The following is a 12,011-nucleotide window of genomic DNA, read 5'->3' as shown; positions in this document are numbered from 1 at the left end:
CACTGTTCCTACGTGTTTACCCTCTTTTACATTGTAGTTATTTTGATCATAGACTGACCTTTCAGATTCTCTGAGTTTGTTCTTATAGTTTTGTTCTGTTCCTGAATCTTCCATCTGTCGATTTAGTTCTGGGAGGTGCTGCCACACATGTCAATCTCTGGTTGTTGTCTGTTCTTGTTGGTTTGCAATCCACAGAACTCCCTTTGGGATGTTTTGTAGTGCAGCATTGTCTTTGGCAAAATCCCTTAGCTTCTGTTTATCCTGGAATCTTTTGATTACATTGTCATATTTGATTGATAGCTTTGCTAGATAAAGGATTCTTGGTTGACAGTTTTTTTTTTCTTTCTTTCTTTTAGGGTTTTATATATGTCACCCCATTGCCTTCTTGCTATCACGGTTTCTGCTTAGAGATCCGCACTTAATCTGACTTCCTTGCCTTTGTATGTAAAGCTTCTCTTTTCCCTAGCTGCTTTCAGTATTCTGTCTTTATCTTTGATTTTGGAGAGCTTGATTATGATATGTGTCGGTGATTTTCTTTTGGGGTCTGTCCTTCCTGAGGTTCGTTGAGCTTCTTGAATGTTTATCTTTTCACTTTCCATGATGTTAGAGAAATTTTCCTAAAGCAGTTCTTCAACAATTTTCTCTGTGGACTTGTGTGATTCTTCCTGTTCTTGAATGGCAATAATTCTTAAGTTATTCCTCTTCATGTTGTCTAATATGAATCTTAGACCTTATTCAGATTCTTTTTATCCTTTTTTCTCTTTGCTATTCTAGTTCAGTGATATTGTGAAATTTGTCTCCCAGCTCACTAGTTCTGCCTTCCATGTCTTCTAATCTACTCCTTCGCCCTTTCAGTGTATTGTCTATTTTTGATATTCTATTATTGATCATTTAGACCTCCTTCTGTATGTTTTGAATTGGTTCCAACACTGTATCTATCTTATTTTATTGTTCCTATAAGGCTTTCCTGACTTCTTCCTTATTTTTCTCTACTCCATTGTAAAGTGTTTTGAAACATTCTACAACCATTTCTCTGAATTCCTTCTCAGGCATTTCCAAGGCCTGCCCTTCTTAAAGAATGTAATCCAGGTTTACCTCTAGACCATTTGTCTCAGACATTTTATCTTGTTTCTGCACATGTGCTGATACAGTCATGTGCTTTTGCTTCTTGGGCACGTTTAGTTTTTATCTGTAGCCTTAATACTTAATTGAGTTTGTGTTTTGTTATTTTTTATGCATTCTGATTGCCTCCAGGTAGATGTGATCAGGAGGTGGGCTTCCTGTTTCACTCTTCTTATTTCTTGACTCAGAGTAATTTTCACAGGTGTTGTCTGCCTCCCTGGTGTATGGCAGTTGGTATTGGTTCTTGCCTGGATTTTGGTGTTTTATAGAATATGATTGTAGTTTGAATATATGGTAGCTGTTGCTGCCTTTTCTTGGGTAATATGAAGAAAGAAAGAGTCCCCGAAATTTAAAAGGGGGAGCATAAAACAGCAAAAGAGCAACAGCCAAAAATAATAATAATAATAATAATAATAATAATAATAATAATAATAAATAAATAAAATACAAAACAAAAACAGTAACAACAAAACAACAACAACCAAAATAAAATCTAGATTTGATACTGTAGTATATAATTGCAGTAAAGTGTGAGGAGGGAGAGAAGAAAAAAACAAAAAACTGTAGCCTAATGTGAGTATGACTTTAATGTCCTCTTTCAACTTCTTGCCTTCCAAGCCACCTGATAAATATCACAATGCACTGTTGGTTGTTATGGTGTACCTAAAGATTTAATTTAATTTTCTGCCTGTTTTATTTTTAAACTCTCTTTCCCTCTCCACCCCCCTTGTTCTTGTCTTTTTGCTATTAAGGAACAGTTCAGGGCCGACACTTGGCCTGAGAGTATCTGTGCACATGGTTGGAAGAAGTATCCACCAGTGGTGGAGGTGGCAGGTGTCCACTAACTCAGGCTCCCTCTCTAGTCACCAGAATTGAGGTTCACCAAAAGTGGGGGACCAATGAACAAATAACAAAAAGAAAAAAAGAAAAAAAATCAGAACCAAGCACAACTGACAAAGTGTATTGTCTACATCTACTCTGAGATTCCCACAGTGTTATTCCATGGTGGATCTGTTCCCCCATTTGATCTGCCAATTTAGTCTCACCCAAGTTGTCGAATATGGGCCGCTGAGCCTGGTAGATAAAAAAAATATATGTGATTTCTTACTTCTGCTACAAATTCCGCTAGCTATAAGTCTTCAAACTTTTTAAATATCCCTACCCATTTGGTTCAAAGTTTTGGAGCTCTGCTCTGAACCCTCTTCACCTGGTATTCTGTGGTATTGCTCTGATGAAGTCATTTGATGTGCTTAAGTTTTTAATTTTTAGTATGTCCCAATTACCTATTTTGTTTACTTTTGCTTGTGCAGTTTTCAAAATATTTGGTAGTCTGTGTATTCCTTGAATTAGAGCCCTCACAGTTGCCCCTGTTTTTTCATTGATGGCCTATATAATTATGGGATTCACATTTAGGTCTTTAATCCATGTCGAGTTAGTTTTTGTATAAGGCATGAGGTGAAGGTCTTGTTTCAGTCTTTTGCATATCACTTTCAAGTTCTGCCATCATCATCTGTTGAAGAGACTATCATCTCCCCATGGGATATATTTAGGCACTTTGTTGAAAATCCGTTCGCTGTATGTGCATGGGTTAATTTCTGAATTTCTGATTCAGGTCTATTGATCAATTTATCTTTCCTTGTACCAGTACCAAGCTGTTTTGACCACTGTAGCCGTGTTATAAATTTTGAAATCGGGGAGTGAAAGTTTTCCAACCTTATTCTTCTTCTTAAGCAGTGCTTTGTTTATCCTGGGTCTCTTTTCTTTCCATATAAAATTTGTAATAGTTTTTCCCATCTCTGTGAAGGCTGTCATTGAAATCTGGATTGGCATTGCATTATATGTGTAAATTGCTTTGCGCAGTACTGACATTTTCACAATATTAAGTCTTCCTATCCAGGAGCATGGTACATTCTTCCATTTTTGTAGGTCTCTTTTGGTTTCCTGTATTAGTGTTTTGTAGTTTTCTGTGTATAGGTCCTTTATTTCTCTTGTTACATTTATTCCTACATATTTCATCCTTTGGGCAGCTATTGTAAATGGTATTGCTTTCCGAATGTCTTTTCAACCCTGTCATTATTGGTATAGAGGAATCCAACTGATTTTCTTAAAAAAAAAATATTGAAACAATAGTGCTTTATTTAGAAAATATTAGTTTTCATGAATATAAAATTGCTGTGTAAAATAAGTATTTTCAAAACATTTCTATAAGCAGAGTCTCATAACAGTGGTCATCAGTGAGCAAGTCTATATTTAGATGTGGGCAGCAAAGGAAAGGGATTTCAAAGTGTAACAGAGTAGGTCCTCCCAGCCCTGCAAATCAAGTACTGGATGTCAGCTCACCCTAACGAGTGCTTTTCTTACACACAGGGCTTATACTGACCACTTGCAAAAGCCTCCCATCCCATATTCTTCTTTTTTTAAATAAAAATAAACTAACCAAACCATTTTCTCTAGCCTAATAACTGCCCTTAACAGACAGGAGGCATTGTGAAGTTTTGGAACAATCTTAATAAAGTGCCTGTATGACGATTTCACAGTGACAGGGCAGGGCTTGTGTAACACCAGGCTGTTTCTGAAATAGGCCTTTCCAAGTAAAGTTATTTTTACATTCTCATGGTTTTTTTGGTCTGGTCAAAACGGAAGATGGAAAAGCAAGACCACCCTCCCCATCAGGTCAGTGGTTCCTCCACCTCAACTCTTCCTGCTGAGCTGCATGAAAATCCTGAATCAGCACCATCACTCCCTCCCGCTGAGTCCTGCTCTAAGGAACCAGCCCCAGCACAAATGCTGAAAACAACCAGCCCTTTGAGCCTTATGTCCCCTGCAGGAGACACAAGCCTGTCAGCATAGATGTGAAATGTCTCATTCTTTAAGACACAGAAATGTATTTCACAAAATGAAGGACACAGTGTGACTGAAAATTGATGAGATGGTCTACACAGAACAAAATCATCACTGTTCTTTGCCTCCCACCAGAAAACTATTCAGATCTGGAAGACCTAGCAGGACTAGCAGCAGGGCTGTATTCCCAGAAGCCCTTCACCATAAGACCGACACCAAATTCCACTGCTGGGGAGGCTCTGAGATACAAGCATTACAGAAAGACAGACTAAAGTGCAGTATAAAAGTACAAAAGGTTGGTTTCTCAACAGGCCAAATGTTAATTTTTTTGGGGGAAAAATATCTTTAAAATTGGAACAATAAAAAAAGTTACTATTAAAATGAGAAGAATCTTAGTTGTGAAAAGCAGAGCTCATGGTTATTTTTCTCCACAGTACAGTGTGACTGACCCTAGTGGAGACCACCACAGAGGGGTGATGATGAACCCTGCCACAGCAGCTGTCAATGTTAGCTAATGCTAGAACCCATCCACCTGACAGGCCTGTTTTTAAAAGAACTACTTAAGAGAAAATTCTGTTCCATGTTATTTGGCAAACAGGTATCTGTGCAGATGAATCAACAGTATTAAACTGTAGCAGCAAAACTGGTCTCCATGATGTGTATACACCCAGGAGAGAAGTGGCCCAGAGTCTCCATGTGGCCACCAAGCAGGTGACTGTTCTAAGTCAATCTGACTTTGTGTCTAGACATCAATCAAGTGTCTTCACCAATGATTAGTCAGCTGAACTCAAAGATACCCAATGGCTGAACTGAATGTGGGCTGGTTTGGTAACTGACTTAGTGGTTAATTAAGGAGAAAAGAAAATGAAAATGTTAACTCACAAAATAGAAAGTATTAGCAGCAGTGAAATAATAAATGTTAAAGTTACTTCATACAAAAAACAAAACAAAACAAAAACACCAAAAAAAAAAAAAAAAAAAAAACCCAAAAGAATCCAAAACACATTATAAGTTTAAAAAGAAATTGCATTCTCAGGCACAGGTGTCCAACATATGGACAGAACTCCTCCACCTACCTCATGGTAAACATGTGAGACTCATCTGGAATGTTCTTTTAATCCTGGAAAGTGTTTTCTAGATGGAGTCAGTGAAACTGTAAGCTTCTACCTCTGTATCTGTCTATATGCACAGGCAGGAGCTTTGTGCTGGTGGCAGCAGCCTCCCCAGGTGCCCTCTAGGTCCTCTGGTGGCAGGTGCCCCTTGCCTTCTAGCTCATCAATCCTGTGGCAGATGCTGGCGGCACCTCCCTCCTCAGTCACCTCTATGCCTCCAGAGAGAGACCTCTCCTTGGAGTGGAGGCTTTCCCTGGTCGTCTCCAGCTTCTTGGTCACACTGAGGCACCATCAAGCCCTAACCCCATCTCTCTGTGACATCTGTTTCATCACTGTCACCTGGGCGCCAGCTGTCTATGTTGGACTCATGGGTCTTGAATCAACCTTTTGCCCTTGCCTCTGAGGAGATGGTCAGGTGAAAGGACAACCCCCACCATCCACTGGGGCAAACACTTCTCCCTCCCTAGTCATGAGCCCCAGTTATCTGCGGAGTCCTTTTGAGGGGCAAGGCCAATACACCATTAAGTGCCGGGAATAGGAGCAGCTCAGTCAGCAGGAGGCTCCAGCCTCGGTGGACCAATGGAGGTCTTTCTTTTGCTTTTCATCTGCACAAACTGTTTCATAATGCTTTGTTATTGTCCTCACACGTGGTAACGGTGGGCACTGCTGTCCCCATACCCAGCCTGCATCTGCATCTGTGCCTGCATCCTGGCAATCATCGACTGTGTGCATTGAAGTTCTGCTTCCTTTTCCAGCAAGATCTGGTCTTTATTCATGTCCTTGTTCTCCACTTTTCTGCCACCTCTCTTGAGCCTCTCAGAGCAGAACTCATAGTGGAGGTCCTGGGTCACCTGTAGATCCTGCATGTGAGTTATGAGCATGGTCCTCAGCTTCAAAAAGTCGTTGTGCTCTGGGTTCTCCACCTCCACCCCCAACCCCCCCATGGGTAGAGGTGGCCTTGGACCTTCTTGCTTTTGGTTTCATTCAGCTGGTTGGATCCAACCATCAAAAATGGGGTACTGGCCTTGAAAAGCCTGGTCTGCTCTTTAAAAATCTTCACCCGATTCGGCATCAGGTAAGTGATAGATGTTGATGCTGTGTCCTTCAATTTCATCCAGAATCCTTTTCTTCAAGCACTCACTCTCCTTCAGAGTGAGGGTGTCAGCCTTGGCAATGACAGGGACAATGTTCACCATGTTGTGGATCAACTTCATAAATGTGACATCCAGGGGTTTCAGTCCACGGCCAAAGGGGGAGATGAAATAGAAGTAGCAGTGAACCCTGTTATTGATGATGTGCTGCCTGTTCAAGCCACTCTCGTTGTGCAGGTTGCATTTAAACTGATCATCTATGTAGGAGATGATGGTCCTTAAACAGTCTCATCAGTTGATGGTGTTGCCGTAACCAGGCTTGTCCACCACTGTCAGTTGCAGTTTGACCCCTCACTCTTCAATTTCCACTGTGGAGGCCTCTATCTAGACAGTTCTTTCAATTTTTTCTGCAGCTCCGGGGATGACTCTTCCTGGGTAGAGGTCAGTCAGGAACAGGCTGTTTATGAGGGTCGACTTTCCCAGGCCCTATTCTCCTTAGACTTCTTGAACAAAGTTTCCTCAATTGACCAAGGAGATGAAAACCAGGTTCCGACTGCCAACTGATTTTTGTATGTTGATCTTATATCCTGCCACTTTGCTGAATCGTCCAGTGAGGTCTAGTAGCTTTTTTTGGGGGGTTTTCTACGTATAAGATTATATGATTTGCACATAGAGAGAGTTTTACTTCCTCTTTGCCAATTTGGATGCCTTTAATTTTCCTGTCCTGCTGTATAGAATAAGAATTCCAGCACAATATTGAATAGGAGTGGTGACAAAGGCATCCTTGTCTGGTTCCTGTTTGCAGAGGGAAGGCTTTCAGTTTCCTTCCATTGAAAGTAATATAGGCTGTTGGCTTTGTATATATGCACTTAATTATGTTGTGGAATGTCCTATCAATTCCTACTTTGTTGAGTGTTTTTATCAGGAATGGATGTTGGATTTTCTCAAATGCCTTTTCTGCATCAATTGATATGATCATGTGGTTCTTTTCTTCTTTCTTATTTATATGGTGGAATACGTTGATCAGTTTTCTAATGTTGAACATCTCTGATATGAATTCCACTTGATAATCCCACTTGAATCCCATCAATAATCATGTATTTTCTTTTTTATTCTGTTTTGATTCTGTTGGCTAAAATTTTGTTGAGAATTTTTGTATCTATGTTCATGAGGGATATTGGTCTATCATCTTATTTTTTAGTGATGTCCTTCCCTGGATTTAGTATCAGGATTATGCTTGCTTCTTAAAATGTATTAGGAAGTTTTCTAACCTCCTCTATATTTTGGAATAATTTGAGTAGAACTTTTGACATCTCTTTCCTGAATGTTTGTTTGAACTCACCATTGAAGCCATCTGGGCCTGGACTTCTTTTGGTTGGGAGTTTTTTCGATGACCTGATCAATTTCTTCTTTTGTTATGGGTCTGTTAAGGTTGTCTGCTTCACTATGTTTAAGTTTAGATGTGTTGTGTTTTTCTAAAAATGTATCCATCTCTTCTAAGTTTTCAAAATATTTGGAGTACAACTTTTCATAGTGTTTTGTTATTATCCTTTTTGATTTCCTTTGGTTCCATAGTGACATTGCCTGTGTGGTTTTTAATGCGTGTTATTTGTGTCTTCTCCCTTTTTCTTTTGTTGGGTTTGCCAACAGTCTGTTGATTTTGTTAATCTTTTCAAAGAACCAGCCTTTTGTCCTGTTGATTCTTTCTATAGTTTTTCTGTTTTCTATCTCATTTATTTCTGCTCTAGTCTTTATTATTTCTTTTCTTTTGGTGACTGTAGGTTCCCTCTGTTGGTCTGTTTGTAATTGTTGCAGATGCTATGTTAATGTGTTAATTTTGATTCTTTCTTCTTTTTGGATGTGTGCATATATTACAATAAATTGTACTCTAAACACCTCTTTCACCATGTCCCAACATTTTGGTATGTTGTGTTTTCATTCTCGTTTGTTTCTAGGAACTTTGTGAATTCATGTTTTATTTCTTCTACTACCCAGTTGCTTTTGAGCAGGGTGTTATTCAGTTTCCATGTATTTGACTTGATTTCCTTGGTCTTCCTATTGTTGATTTCTAATTTGATAGCTTTGTGGTCTGAGAAGAAGCTTTATAGTATTTTGATATTTGTAAATTTATGGAGGCTTATTTTGTGGCCTAACACATGGTCTATTCTGGAGAATGTTCCATGTGCACTGGAAAAGAATGTGTATTGTGCTCTTGTTGGGTTGAATGCTTTTTACACATCAATAAAGTCCAGTTGGATGATTGTGTTGTTTAGTTCCTCTGTGTCTTTGTCAAGTTTCTTTCTGGTTGTTCAATCCATTTTTGAAAGTGGTGTATTAAAATCACCCACAATTACTGTAGCTTTGTCTATTTCTTTCTTCAAATCTATTAGAGTTTGCTTTATATATTTAGGTGCTTTTTCATTGGGATCATAGATATTTAATATGGTTATGTCATCTTGTTCAATTTTCCCTTTAATCATTAGATAATGCCCATCTTTATGTCTTAATGCATTTTGCTAGTTTTTGCCTAAAAGTTTATTTTATCAGAGATTAGTATTGTCACTCCTGTTCATTTTTGGTTGCAATTAGTTGGTATATTTTTTTCCCATCCTTTGATTTTTAATCTGTTTTCATCTCTCTGTGTGAGATATGTCTCTTGCAGACAACATATTGAAGGATATTTTTTTTTTAATGCATTCTGCCACCTTTCATCTCTTAACTGGTGAATTTGATCCAGTGTAATCATCGATAGGTATGGATTAATTGCTGCTACTATGTTTGTTTGTTTGTTTTTGGTGTATGTGTGTGGTGTTGCTCCTTTCTTTGTTCTGCACGTCTTCCTGTGATTAGTCTATGGTTTCTGTGTTCTTTCTTGTGAATATCCTCATAGTTTTAATGTTTCCATATTCTTCTTGGATTTGCATTGTCTTGCTATGTTGTGAAGTGTTAATTTTCTTTGGGTTACCTTGTATTCCATTAACTCCCCCCCCCCATTTCTGCAGTCTATTTTATCCTGTAATCTACCTGACCTTCTCACCATCTGGATCTTTATTCCTATGCGATTACCTTTTTCACTTTGTAATTGTTTTGAACATATACTGACTGCCCAGATTCTCCGAGTTTTTTTTTTTTTTTAATAGTTTTGTTCTTTTCTCGACTCTTCCATATGTTGATATAGTTCTGGGAGGTGCTGCCACGTACGTCAATCTCTGGTTGTTGTCTATTCTTGTTGGCTCTCAGTCCACATAACTCCCTTTTGGAAGTTTTGTAATGCATAGTTGGCTTTGGCAAAATCCCTTAGATTCTCTTTATCCTGGAATTATTTAATTACACCATTGTATTTAATTAATAGCTTTGCTGGATAAAGATTTCTTGGTTGGCAGGTTTTTTCTTTCAGGGTTTTATATATGTCTCCACCTTGCCTTCGTGCCTGCATGTTTTTGTTTTTTTCTGAGAGATTTGAGCTTAATCTGACTTGCTTGTCTTTATATGTAATGCTTCTCTTTTCCCTAGCTGCTTTCAGGATTTTCTCCTTATCTTTGATTTTGGAAAACTTGATTATGATATGTCTCGGTGATTTTCTTTTGGAGTCTATCCTTCCTGAGGTTTGTTGTGCTTCTTAAATACTTATCTTTTCATTTTTCAGGATGTTTGAGAAATTTTCTTCCAGAACCTCTTCAACTATCTCATCTGTGGACTTGTATGATTCTTCTTGTTCCAGAATGCAAATAATTCTTAAGGTATTTCTTTTCATGTTGTCCAACATGAATCTTAGACCTTCTTCAGATTTTATTTTCCCTTTTTTCTGCTTGCTCTTCTATCTTAGTAGCATTGAGAGATTTGTCTTCCAGCTCACTAGTTCTGGCTTCCATCTCTTCTATTCTACTCCTTTGCCATTTCAGTGTATTATCTATTTCTGATATTCTATTATTAATCATTTAAACATCTTCCTGTAGGTTTTGAATTGTTTTCAATGTTATATCTATATCTTTTGAGTGTCCCTGTAGCACTTTCCTGACTTCTTCCTTATTTTTCTCTACTCCATTGTAAAGTGTTTTGAAACATTCTACAATCATTTTTCTGAATTCCTTCTCATGCATTTCCAAGGCCTGCCCTCCTTCCAGAAATGAGTCCAGGTCTTCCTCTAGGTCATTTGTCTTAGACATTTTATCTTCCTTCTGGACATGTGCTGATACGACCATCTGTTTTTGCTTATTGGACATGTTTAGTGTTTATCTGTGGCCTGAATACTTAATTGAGTGTTTTTTTTTTTTTTGTGTGTGTGTGTGTGTGCTTTTTGATTGCCTCCAGGTAGATGTGATCAGGATGTGGGCTTCCCTTTTTACTCTTCTTATTGCTTAACTCAGAGTAACTTTCACATGTGTTGTTTGCCTCCCTGGTGTATGGCATTTGGTACTGGTTCTTGCCTGGATTATGGGGCTTTATAGGTTGTGTTTGTACCTTGACTATATGGGAGCAATTGCTGTCTCTTCTTGGATAATCAAAGGATAGAAAGTGTCCCCTAAAGGTAAAACGGGGAACACAAACAATACAAAAAAGCAACAACAACAACAAAAACAAAACAAGAAATAAAGTTCCCCAAACAAAACAAAAAACCAGATTAGGTACTGTAGTCTATAATCACAGAAAAATGAGAAGAGAGACAGAAGAAAAAAAAAAAAAATCTGTAACCTAATATGAGTATGACTTTAATATCCTCTTTTAGATTCTTGTATTGAAGGCCCTCTGATAAATTTCAAGATGCCACTGTTGGTTGTTATGCTGTACCTCAGGATTTAATTTCCAGCCTGTTTTGTTTTTAATCTCTCTGCCTCTCCACAACCCATGTTCTGGCCTTTTCCCTATTAATAAGCAGTTCATGGCTGGCTGTGGCAGTTTTGAGCTGCCTGTCTCTTTAAATGCTGAGAGGATCTGTGCACATGTGTTGTAGAAGAACCCTCCATTGGTGGAGGTGGGTGGCTTCCACTCACTCAGGCACCCCCTATAGTCACCAGAATGGAGGTGCGCAGACAGTTAGAGGCCAATGAACAGTTACTGTCCCCTTCCCCCCAAAATAAGAACAAAACAAAACCAAAGAATATTGTCATCATTGCTCTGAGGTTCCCACAGGCCTTAGTTCATGGCATGTCTGCTTACTTCCCCGCTTGGTCTTGCCATTTGGTCTCGCCCAAGTTGTCAACTCCAGGCCCCTGAACCTGGCAGATTCTAAAGTCCTAGATTTCTTACTTCCACTACAAGTTCTACTAGGTATAAGCCTTCAAACTTTTTGAATATTCCTATGTATGTGGTTAAGAGTTTTGGATCTCTGCTCTGAATGTGCTTTGCCTGGTATTCTGTGGTATTGCTGATGGAGATCTTCATTGCACCTCCACCCTATCTGCCATCAAGCCCCACCTCTGGTGTATAACTTTTTGAATGTCCTTCAAATGAATTTGAATGAATATATAACAGAGTATTAAGTCTGTGGGGAATTCCATTATATAATGTAGCCACTAACATGATCGGTTTTTTACTTATATGTCAATTTGTCAAAATGTGATGGCTTGTGTGTTGCTGTGAACCTAGAAGCTCTACCACCAAAGTTTTAAATACCAGCAGGATCACCCATGGTGGACAGGTTATAGTGGAGTTTCTAGAGTAAAACATACTGATAAGAAGGAGAGACAGACCACTTCTGAATGGTTTTTGTTGTTGCTAAGTGCCATCACGTCAATTCTGACACATTGACCCTGTATACAGCTTCTGAGGCTTTAAACATCTTTGAGGGAGCAGAATGACTTTTTCTTGCATGGAGTGGCTGGCAGGCATGAACTGCAGAAATTGT

General features: G+C 38.7%; 1 pseudogene; it reads right to left on the bottom strand.

Annotated features, from left to right (window-relative positions):
• Window positions 1-5,716: 5,716 nt before the first annotated feature.
• LOC102829566 lies at window positions 5,717-11,795 on the bottom strand (annotated as a pseudogene).
• Between the last annotated feature and the right edge of the window lie 216 nt (window positions 11,796-12,011).

Source organism: Chrysochloris asiatica, unplaced genomic scaffold (genome assembly GCF_000296735.1).
Source record: "Chrysochloris asiatica unplaced genomic scaffold, ChrAsi1.0 scaffold00051, whole genome shotgun sequence".
Lineage (NCBI taxonomy): Eukaryota > Metazoa > Chordata > Mammalia > Afrosoricida > Chrysochloridae > Chrysochloris > Chrysochloris asiatica.
Note: the sequence above shows the minus strand (reverse complement) of the source record. Positions and strands in the feature narration are given on the sequence as shown.